At 56.0% G+C, this 10,514-nt stretch overlaps 1 long non-coding RNA gene across 1 annotated transcript; it reads left to right on the forward strand.

Moving 5' to 3' along the window:
* The first annotated feature begins 7,460 nt into the window (after window positions 1-7,460).
* Window positions 7,461-9,521, forward strand: LOC141954343 (uncharacterized). The gene is made up of 2 exons (XR_012632149.1): window positions 7,461-8,268; window positions 8,787-9,521. It is a non-coding gene; the product is annotated as an uncharacterized LOC141954343 (long non-coding RNA).
* The last annotated feature ends 993 nt before the right edge of the window (window positions 9,522-10,514 follow it).

The raw sequence follows: 10,514 nt of genomic DNA on the forward strand, positions 1-10,514 counted from the left end.
TCCTAATTGCAGCCAAGTTTGACCACAGATACCATAACACAGATCCATCTCTCTTCCCTCTCTTGATGCAAAAATGCCTTGGAGAAATAATATCAATACGTCCTTGCTAATTGCTGGTGTTGTGTTGGCTTTGACCCATCAGTTGATTAGCCATCCTCAACTGTCGTTTGCTAAAAACAATCTTTTTCTGCTTGTTTATCTTCCCTGGCCTTGTTTGCACACAGCCACCACCCAAAAACATCCCTCTGTCCAGGGAGTAGGATTTATCACCTCTGTTTCAGTAGCAGCAGAACGCAGAACAATGTAGGGCCTATGCAAACAAATACTGCCGTTTTCTTTTGCTTTTCATTTATTCCTTAGTGGTAAATCAGTGCATTCCAAAACAAACAAAATCAGAAGATTTAGGACCCAAAGAGCAGTCCAGAGCAATATAATAGGGGCTGAAGACAGGTTGCATTTAGAAGTTAAGCAACAATACCCCTTGAAAGCAAATTAAATGTTTAATCTGTGGTGCATACCTCAAATTGTTTCTGGCCAGTAATGACATTCTGGCACTCTGCAAATGGCAGAAGCTCGGGTGCCTGGATCACTTAACACTACACACAGGAGACACCTGGGCTGAGCGAGTAATCTGCCCTGAGTAGGGACCATCTTTATCTTCTGTATGTGGACAGCACTTAGTACAATGGATCCCTCAAGACACTCCGACGACCAAATGCGACACAAGTAAGAGCTAATATAACTGCAAGTTCACACAGTTTGAGTTTACAGGGCTGGGTATTGTAACACTTAGATTTTGTCCTGCCTCTGGCATCAATCTTGACCTTTCAGAAAACGCTAAAGGACCATGCAAGCTTGAGCCACCGCATTACAAAAAAGTGTTGACCGACACACCAGCTCCTCCTTTGACTTCATTTCAGCCCAAGCTGGCACGTTGGCCTGGCATTTTCAAGTCAATGTGGGGCTGCCGCGTGGTTTTTGCATAGTTGGACAAGATTGCTGAGGAAAAGAAAGTGGACCAGGATCCTGCACCAGCACCTATCAACTTTAACCAGCGTTCTCGCAGAGCAGGACTGAAAGCCCAGTCCCTTCTGCGACCACGTGGGGACTGCATAGCCTGTACTCAGGATCCCACGTGATGAACAAGACTTTACAAGCCTGGCAGCGAACATAATCCACCTTTACCTGCTTGTGGTAAAGTTGAGCTCAGATGAGCAGGCAGGGTCTGGAAAACTGAGCTTATCAGCGTGTTACAAAGATCACTTTGAGCTTTTGTTCAAAGCCCTTTGGAGAAGACGCCCGCCCTCCCTCCCTCCGAAGAAGAGGCTTTTCCTGGGCTTGGTCCTGCTGTTTGCAGCAATTGTAGCTGGTTTGTTGGCTGCAGCTCTCCTGGGGCTCCCACTGGCCTGACCTACGCTGCTGAACCCGGCAGGGAGAGGGAGCAGACGCCGTCACGGCATCCACGGTTCAGGGCGAGCCTTGTTCTCAGCCTGCCTGGAGTAGCCATGGCAGACACAGATCAAAACAGTGGCTGGGAGGCATCTGCCTGCAATGGGGCGTGCGCTGTTGATGCGCAAGGATGAACAGATGGGTTGATTACACAGGGAGAAATGGACACTAATCGTATCCAGATTCACCAGCTGCAGGATTTCCTCCTGAGCCCTAAAGTACAGGAAGCCTTTACCTGCTTCGTTATCCTGTCTCTGTTCATTAGCCCCTTCCCCCGCCCTGGGAATCACATCTCGGCTAATCCCCTGAGCAGGGGAGGGCCCAGACTGCAAAGCTGAGATCCAGATGGGAACTCCCACAGTGCTCAGGCGTAGCTGGATCCAGCCCCAGGTCAGGGGCCTATCCTGACTGTCAGCTCCAGCACAGCCAGGCTCCACCGGCTCAAGTTTCCCTACTCTGGGAGCTCATTGCCGGACTTTTCTTTTGCTGCTACCTCTCTGAACAGCCAGGAAGATTTCAGAACTAACAAGAGCAAGTTGTGCAATAAAGAGTGCACTGGGGTTCGACACATCGTGTGTCTCATGCCTCCGCTGAGATGCAGCCGCTTCTGGGTGGAGTCCGGTGTGTGCTGAACAGCACATGGCTGACGGAGCCAGGGACTGAAGGAGCTTTTGCAGATTTAAAACCGCAGCGGCAATCCCCCAGCAGGCTGTAGGACGACTGGCCAGACTGAACTGGGAGGTGATGTTGGAGACCTTATCTGTATTCTTATTCCTGGGAGACTGAAACATGCTGAGTGGTCAGGTTTCATCGCCTGCTTTAGCTTTTGTGCGGTGCCAGCTTGGAGAAAGAACCAAAACCTTCCCAGACCCCTTTATCTGTGTCCCTCTGTGTCCATCCCAGCTCTCTTCAGGTGCAGTGGTGTGCTCCCAAGGCCGCGTGGCTGGAGGGATGATCCCAGGCATCCTCCCTGTGGGGCTGCTCAGCTCCCAGGGTCTTAACCCAATCCTTCCCCCACAAACAGGAGCCCTGGGAGCAGATGCACAGAAATTCAAGCTGTTGATCACGTTGGTATCAGCACCCACCCTGACTTTTGGTGGAGTCTCCACATGAGGAGTGCAGCCTGCTTGAAGGATGTTATAACCCAAGCTGTTGCTCCAGGTTGGACTTTTTGGGACCCTCTCTCCTCACATGCCCAGGGTGCCTCCATTCCTAGCCCTCAGGCTTCTGCTGTCAAATGGGTGCAAGCAAATTAGCCTGCTCCCATCCTGCTGCCTGCTCCCAAGCCATCCTGGCTCCACATGCCGGGATGCCACGTGCTGCCTCTGTGACCTCTGTTCTCCTCGACAGAGCCGGTGCCCAGCACTGAGCGAGCCAGGACTGAAGCAGAGGAGAACCGCCCCTGAAATCTTGGTGTTACTCCCAGAACCTCGCTGCCCAGCCAAAGCTGCTTCAGGTCCCCATGCCTGGCACTAAAACATCAGCACGGGCCATCCCGCGAGTTCAAACCAGACCATAAACATCCTGACTGAACAGCCGACCAAGTCAAAGGTGGCCATGGCTGCCCCACAGAGGAGGAGGAAGCAGCACAATACTTGTCATGGTCTTGCGGGGTAAGGAGAAACCTCCTGCCCGGTCCTGCATGGGCCAGGGCTGCCCAGGGATGCACAGCCATCTCCCTTGGGCTGGTCCTTGGTCCCCAAGCCCAGCAGGGCGGTGACGCTGATGTGCTGGCAGCAGCTACAGGACAGAGCAGCACTGGTGGGAAGGAGCAAGAGAGGTACTTGCAAAGCCATCACCCCCCAGCCTGGCTACGGACCTCCCAGCGCCACGGGGTGTTACGTACGGGGTGGTACTTGGTTGCCACCATCACAGTAATGTAACACCTACCTCTCAGACTCCACCGACCTCACTTTATGCAGCATGTCGATTGTGCCTTTTACTTCTCTTACATTTTCTGTGGCCAGGACTAGCTCATGAGTGACCCTAGCATGCCAAACCCAGCGTGCATTAGCCCTGCGTATCTCATGGGCTTTCCAACTGCAAAGCCAGACAGCACAGCTCAGTGCCCATGAGCAACCCTACAATAACAAACCGGCCGCCTTGCTTTGTCCTCCCAGACCTCACCTTTCGCAGCAGCCAAGTAACATCAAAGATAAACAGTAGCTATGAGCAACTCCACAATAACAAACCGGTACTACAGTAAAAAGAGGAGGGAAATGAGGGAATGAAAGAGGTGGCAGAGAGAGAGAAAAAAAACTGCAGGAAGGAAAATAAACGATGTTGATTCTTCTGAAGACCAGCTGTGGGGTGGTACAGAGGGTGAATAAGAGCTGGGTACCTCTGGATAGTGGGTGTTCCCCGTGGTGCATGAAGCTGCTAGCATCAGCTCTCCCTTGGATGTGTTTCTACAAGGATCCCATTAAACTTGTGCCCCCAAATCCATTGGAACAATTAGTGGAAGGGCTGAGGATGGAGCCCACAAAGGCCAAATTCAGTCTTCCTGCCTTTTATCCCCTCTTTCCCCACCAGAAGTGGTCACTGGAGTAGTGAAGCTAATTACATGGATGGCCCAGCATGGGGGGAGCTGGGTCTGGCCTGTGGGGACACAGAGCACAGCATTTTCTGCAACTGGAAATCAAGCAATTTTCACCAATGCAAGTTTAGCTCTGAGTTGTTTTTTTTTTTAAATAAAAAAAAAGGAAAAAGAAAAAAGGAAATCACAATCCAAACTCTGCCTTGGCCAAACCTGGCCCTTTTAAGGAAAGGAAATTTCCCAGAGCCACCCTCGACAAACCTGGAGGCCCGATCCTGATCTCAGGAATGTCAGCGCAAATCCAGAGTGGCTCTGCCGACTGCTGGGGGGTTAGAGCAGCCAAATGAGGCTCGAGCCTTGGAGAAAAGCTCCTGGTCTCCCGCCTGGAGATGGAGCAGAGCTTGCACCAGAGCAGCCCCAGAGCAAACTCGGGATTCAAAGGCAATAAACAGCAGAAAGATCCAGCTCCCAATTTCAAGAATTCATCCTTTTTGCTGAGCCATGTTCTGGAAGCATGAGCCCTATTTTGCTGTGAGCTGTGTGGAATAAAACAGCTGCGTCCCTTGGCTGGATGGCTCTTCCAGGGGTGCCAGATGTTTTGCTTAGGACACGTCAGAAGTGCCTTGTTTGAGTTCAGACTTTCTCTCCTCTCAGGCTGCCCACTGCAGAGCCCACTGGAGCTTCAGCAGGTTTTTTTTTTTTATATCCACCCTCCACCAGCTTTTCCCAGCAATAGGGATTGGGAGCAAGTTGGGAAAGGTCAGGTTTCACCCCAGCCCCTGTTTGTAGAAATAATCTGCAGGGAGAAAACTGGACTGATGAGCAAAACACTTGTGCTGCCTTTTCACTGACATTAAAGGTCTGGTTGTAAAGTGTGTGTAAACATGCCCCGCTGAAGAGGGGATCCCAACGCGTTTTGGGGGGGGTCAGACCCCACGAATGACTGACTGCCCGCAGTCCCCACAACACGGGAGTTTCAGCTTCCAAACCAACTGCGGGGTATTGTGAAAACCTACCTACGGCTGTGCCGAACGGCACACCGGCGAGCGGCAAGGTTCCGAGCTGGACCCCAGCATCCCGGCCCCAAATCTGGGTGCCACAAGGCCACGCAGCTTGCTGCAGGGCCAGGAAGATGCGTAACGCCCAGGACAGCATCTCTGGGAAGCAAGGGGCAGGCGAGGCAATTTTGGGGATGTTCCCAGAGCACGGCCGAGACAGCCAGCGCGGGCTGGCAGGTCACAGAGGCAAGGCAGGGCCGGGGCATTCAGGTGCTTTGTGGCCAGTTCGAAGGCTTTGCTGTAGGGCCATGCGTCACGCACTGAAAGAGGGTTTTTTTCTGGAGAAGGGAGGAGGAGGAGGGGGGAAGCTGGGTGGGGGAGAAAGAGGAGGAAAAATTTGGGCAAGGAGGAGGGGCGGCTTTCATGGCTCCCGAGCGCCTGCGAAGGGCACGGCGGCCGGGAAGGAGGACCCTGCCCTGCAAACAAGCTGCTTTTGTTGTGTCCCAAACGGGCCTAAATTAAGTTTGACAGAAAGAGGGCAGATTCACACATGCTGGGGCCAAACCCCTGGGCTCGGTTACGGCCGGGCAGACCTGGAGAGCTTCGGCACGGCAGTGCCGCATCTCGCCCGGGTGCGAGGGGAGAGGCGCGAACCTCCACGAGGCAGGAGGGACGGAGCGGCCGCAAACAGCCCCGTAAATCATCCCGATGCCTTCGCAAAGCAGATTCCTCCCAGGAGCGCCCAGTTCAATCCATTTCCAAAGCTTAAAGGCCTCCATCGCTCTGGGAAAAGGAGCCACAAGCCGCCACCGGAGCGCTCCCTCAGTCGGCTTCGCCCGCCGGGGCCGGCAGAGCCTCCAGCCCCGCTCCCGGGCATCTCCCCAGCCCTGCCACCCACCCTGGCACGCCGTGCCAGCGTGAAAAACAAGCCAGCTTCTAAACAGTTAACGCTGACAAAACCAGACCGTTTGAGTTCCCTCCTTCCCGAATCGCTCCTGGTGTAATTCACCCCCCCAAAATGAAATAAAATTATCCTCCTCCTCTGACCTCGCCCGGGCGTCCTCCCTCCCTCCCGTCCTCCCTCTCCCTTCTTCCACCCTTCCCGTGCCCCCACCCTGCGCTGGCACGGCCGGCCGGGAGCACGCGTGCCCGCCGGTCTGCTCGGCGCTAGGAGCTCCCACCACGCTAGCTGCGGCTGCCATGTTGAATTGCAAATCCGACATGATTCGACATATTTTTTTCTCCCCTCGGCGGTGCCCGGTGGGGAACTAAAGAAGCACCCGCGCGACACGCACCCAGCCCTGGGTGGCTCTCGGGGACGTCCCGGGCGGTGGGGCGAGGGTAGGGAGAGAAATCACCCTCCAGTCCTGCTCCAAACACTGCATGTAGTGACCTGCCTAGCTGCTATACATCCCTCTCTATAGGAGACCGATTTTAAAGTCAGATGTTTTAGCACCAAGGGCCGGAGGACTCGACGGGAAGGGGGTTTTGGGGAGAAGGCAGGTTACAGCAACAACAAAGCGACTGAGCAACTGGAGGAACAAAACGTTATTTCAAATCAAAGGCAAAAAAACCCAACCGCACGAACAAAAAAAAAAAAAAAAAATACACCACCCAAAATTAAGAGTGAGGTTCAATTTCGTACCAAGGCAGCAAGAGAGACGCACCGTGGAAGAGAGTGGTTTTGTTGTTGAGTGGTGGCTGGATTTAGCTCCGCTTATCCGGACAATCATCGGGGAAGGATCCTTTTCCGAGAAAGGCCAGTTTGAGTGAGACAGCTTTTTTTTTTCCCTTCTCTCGCTCGCTCTCTCCCCTTTCCTTCTCCTCGCAGCTCAACGCCAAGAAATGGGCGGTGCCTGGATGCCAGGCTCCATCCGAACGAGACACCCAAGGCCAACAGAGGCTGGCACAAAGGCGAGCTGGCAGGAATTCCTGCACTCGGAGCCGCGCGCCCGCGGGACGAGCCCGCCACCTCCCAAAAAATCAACCTCCAACACCGCCCGCTCCAGAAAGTTGCCCCATTGGGCTCGAAAACGCCCCGCCAGGCTCAAGCACAGGGGAAAAAAAAGGACAAGGGGAGGGAAAAAAAAAAAAAAAAGCCAAGACCTTCCTTTGCATCGACGCAGGTTAAACAAAAGGCCTGGGGAGGTGGATTTTTTTTTTCCCGCCCCCCCCGGGCTCCTTTTCCCGCCTGCCTGTCCCCCTCCTCCCTCCTCGCGCCCTCCGTCACCGGCTCCCTCGCCCGCCGCCCCAGCGTCCAAGCAGAAATGAGCCCTGGGCTCCCTCCTTCCTGGTTTTAGCACGACAGGAGGCGGCGGGTCCTTGAATAGGAACGTACACACCCAACGCGAGAGGGATCCGATGGGGGGGGGAGAAAAAAAAGGGACAAAAAAAAATATATACAAACAACAACCCACCCGCCATGGAGGAAGGTTGGAAGCAGTCGCCACCGAGGGTGGCGGATTGGGGGTGGTTTGGGTGCCAGGGGGTATTTTTGGCCTTTTTTTTTTTTTGCTGCTCTAGCACCTGGGTTGTGCCGATTGTAAAAGGGGAGTCGCAGCGGGTTGGGGAAAGGACCGGAGAGAAGGGGGGGGCGGCCGGGGTTGGTAGCGCTGCTGGGGAGATGCCAAAAAAACAAAACAAAACACGTTTTCATTTTGTCTGCACCAGCCTGGGCGCAGGCGAGCGCGGGAGAGAGGGAGGGAGAGGGAGGCGCACGCCGCCAGAAAGCCGCCGCGCTCAGACGCGGGCCTGCGGCCACGTCCCTCCACAGCCGCCCCGGCAGCCGCTCCCGCTCCCTCGTCCCCCTCTCCCTGCCCACCCGGCTTCGCCTGCCAAGTCCGAGTTGGCACGGCTCCCCCGGCTGCGCCGAACAAAGCCGTCACCCATCCCCGAGCCGGCGCTGACAGTAAGCAAAGTGACAGGCGCATCTTCCGCATGTTAATCCAAACGGCGAGAAGGCGAACGAGCGGTGGAGGCCCCCCCCTTGCCATGCACGCACCCCCCTCCCGCCGCCGGCCCGCGCACCCCACCCTTGGCACCCGCTGGCCTCGTGCGGGGATGGCGAGGCCCCCGCCGGCGGGAGCACCGAAGCCTCCCCGTCGGCGAGGTATAAATCGAGCCAAAGCCCCGCTCGGCGGGCAAACGAGGCCACTCGGCATCTGCTGTACCTGTTCCCGCTGCCTTCATCTCGCCTTGGAACCGTGACAAGAGCGCACTCGCCTCTGGTGGGCTCTCAAAGCCGCGGGTCTGTAACCCTTTGCAGGAAGTTGGCACCGATCCCAGGTAGGACTTTACTCCCCGGCTCTCGCTCTCTCCCCCCACCTCCGCCTCCCGCTCCCTCCCCTCCGCTCCCCCACCCATCCTGTCCCTTGGGCCCCTCTCGCGTCCCCCAAAACACCACCCGGCTCCCCGCTCCCCCTCCGCCGCTCGCCCGCCTCATTGGCCGGGGGGCATGGCGGGGGGCGGCCGACCGCTGCTGGGTGCCCGCCGAGCCCCACGCGCCCGCCGCTCTTGCACACATACCCTTTAAGGATGACCTGGGCAAGACAGAGAACAACAACTTCCTGCTCCGGCTCCCTAAAACGCCTGTTTCCACGCAGGGGTTAGGCGGTGCGGCGAGACGGGGGGAGCTGGGAGGAGGTTTGGGGGTTTGTCGTCATTGAACCATGCTTTTTTTTTTTTTTGCCTTTTTTTTTTGCCTTTTTCCCTTTTTTTTTGCCTTTTTTCTTTTTTTTTTGCCTTTCTCTTTTTTTTATGCCTTTTTTTTTTTTTTTTTTGAAACGTATATTTTCACCCAGCAGCCCAAACCCAACGCGAAGGGAAAGGGGGGGAAGAGAAATCAAATGGGAAGAGAATAGCTCCAAGTCGGCAGGACAATGCACGGGAAACGGGGAGATTAGCGTAGCTCTCGAAATCCATCGCGCCCGCCCCGTTTCTGAACCGTTCGCCCCCGCGCCTCGTCTTTTTTAATTCTCCCAGCTCCTGAATTATTCCAGTCCACGAGCGGGAGGGGAGCGCACAGTCCGGAGTCCCTCGGAGCTGCCAAGAGCATTGCAACAGGAAAGAAAGAAAGCGAGAGAGGGAGAGCCAGGCAGAGCCCTCACAATCGAGCAGCGAGAAGAGCAAGGAGAAATTAACATCCAATTAGTGCCGTGTTTAACGAGGGAGACAGAGGCGGCTGTTGTTTTATTGCCCTGTTCTTTTCAGGCGCATCTGACAGGCAGCGGGGAAGGCACCCCTGCTCCAAGTGACGTCATCATATTTTATTTTTTAATTATTTTTCTTTCCCCCCCTTTTTCCCCCCGTCTTTCCTCCTCCAAGTTTCGCAGAGACGGTCTCGGAAACTCAGCCAGGGAAATTCGGGACTTTCTCGCATTCAAGCCGCCGGCTCCCCCCTCCGCCTCCGGCCTCCTTCCCCCCCCCATCCACCGACACCAACCCCGGAAAAACAAACGCGCCAACCCACCCCAAAGTCTTTGTTCTTCCAAAAAAAAAAAAAAAGGAGAAAAAAAAAAATAATAAATGTTGGGATCAGAGCTGGAGGGAGCCCGGAGGAGGTTTCTCCGCGTGCGCGTCCGAGTGCGTGCGTGCGTCTGTCCCCTCTCCCGTCCCTCTCCCCAGACGGCTCGCTCGCCTTGTAAAACTTTGCGGCATGTGACGCTGCTCCGGCCTCCTCTGGCAGCCTGACAAGAGCCGCGCCGCCCGGCCGCAGAGCGCAGGCGGCTTTTAAGGAAGAAACTCCATTCCTAAAGATTAGAGAATTAACACGTTTTCAGCAAGGGACGGCGCCTCAGACAACGACCGCTGCAGCGGCGATGCGGACCCTCGCCACACCGACCCGGCCAGTGGGTCGCAGCAAGGGGAGAGAGGCCAAATCAAAAAGCCAGAGAGATTCTTCCCCCCTCCCTGGCTCGCTGGGCCTCCTGCTTCTCCCCTGGGACGGAGGGGGGGGGCCCGGTGCCATGCGAGCACCGAGGGAGGCGTGCAGGGGCCACGGGGAAAGGCATCTCTGTCGCCCCGGCTGGCCTGTGCCGCCGCCTCTTCCCCCCATCAGGGAGGGATAAAACACCACCAGTCCCCCCGACAGCACTGCCATCCCAGGAGGGGACGGGGCAGCTCGGCCTGGGGGGGATTTGAGGGAGTTTCCCCAAAAAAAAAGAGCCCACAGCAGGCAAGGGGGAGCGTGGAAAGCAGCTTCCCCACACTCTTCCCCTCCTCTCACAAGCCACCAGTGACGGACGAAGCCGCCACCGCCAGCGTGGCAGGTCAGGCCACCGCGCCGAGCTTTCCCACCGTGCCCTTTGTGGCCTTTTCTCCTTGTTTCCAGCCGGGATTTCCCTTGTCCAGAGGGGAGGAATCCAGCAGGACCCAGCTCCTCTGTAACTTCCCACTTCAGGTGAAGGCCATCAAAGGGGACAGGGCTGTGCAAAGACAGGGGACAGGTCCAGGGCCACCGCGTCTCCGTGTCCAAGTCCAAGCATTTCCCAGCACCAGCCGGTCCCACCTCCCCGGCGGCAGATCTCCTCCAT

Source organism: Strix uralensis, chromosome 24 (genome assembly GCF_047716275.1).
Source record: "Strix uralensis isolate ZFMK-TIS-50842 chromosome 24, bStrUra1, whole genome shotgun sequence".
Lineage (NCBI taxonomy): Eukaryota > Metazoa > Chordata > Aves > Strigiformes > Strigidae > Strix > Strix uralensis.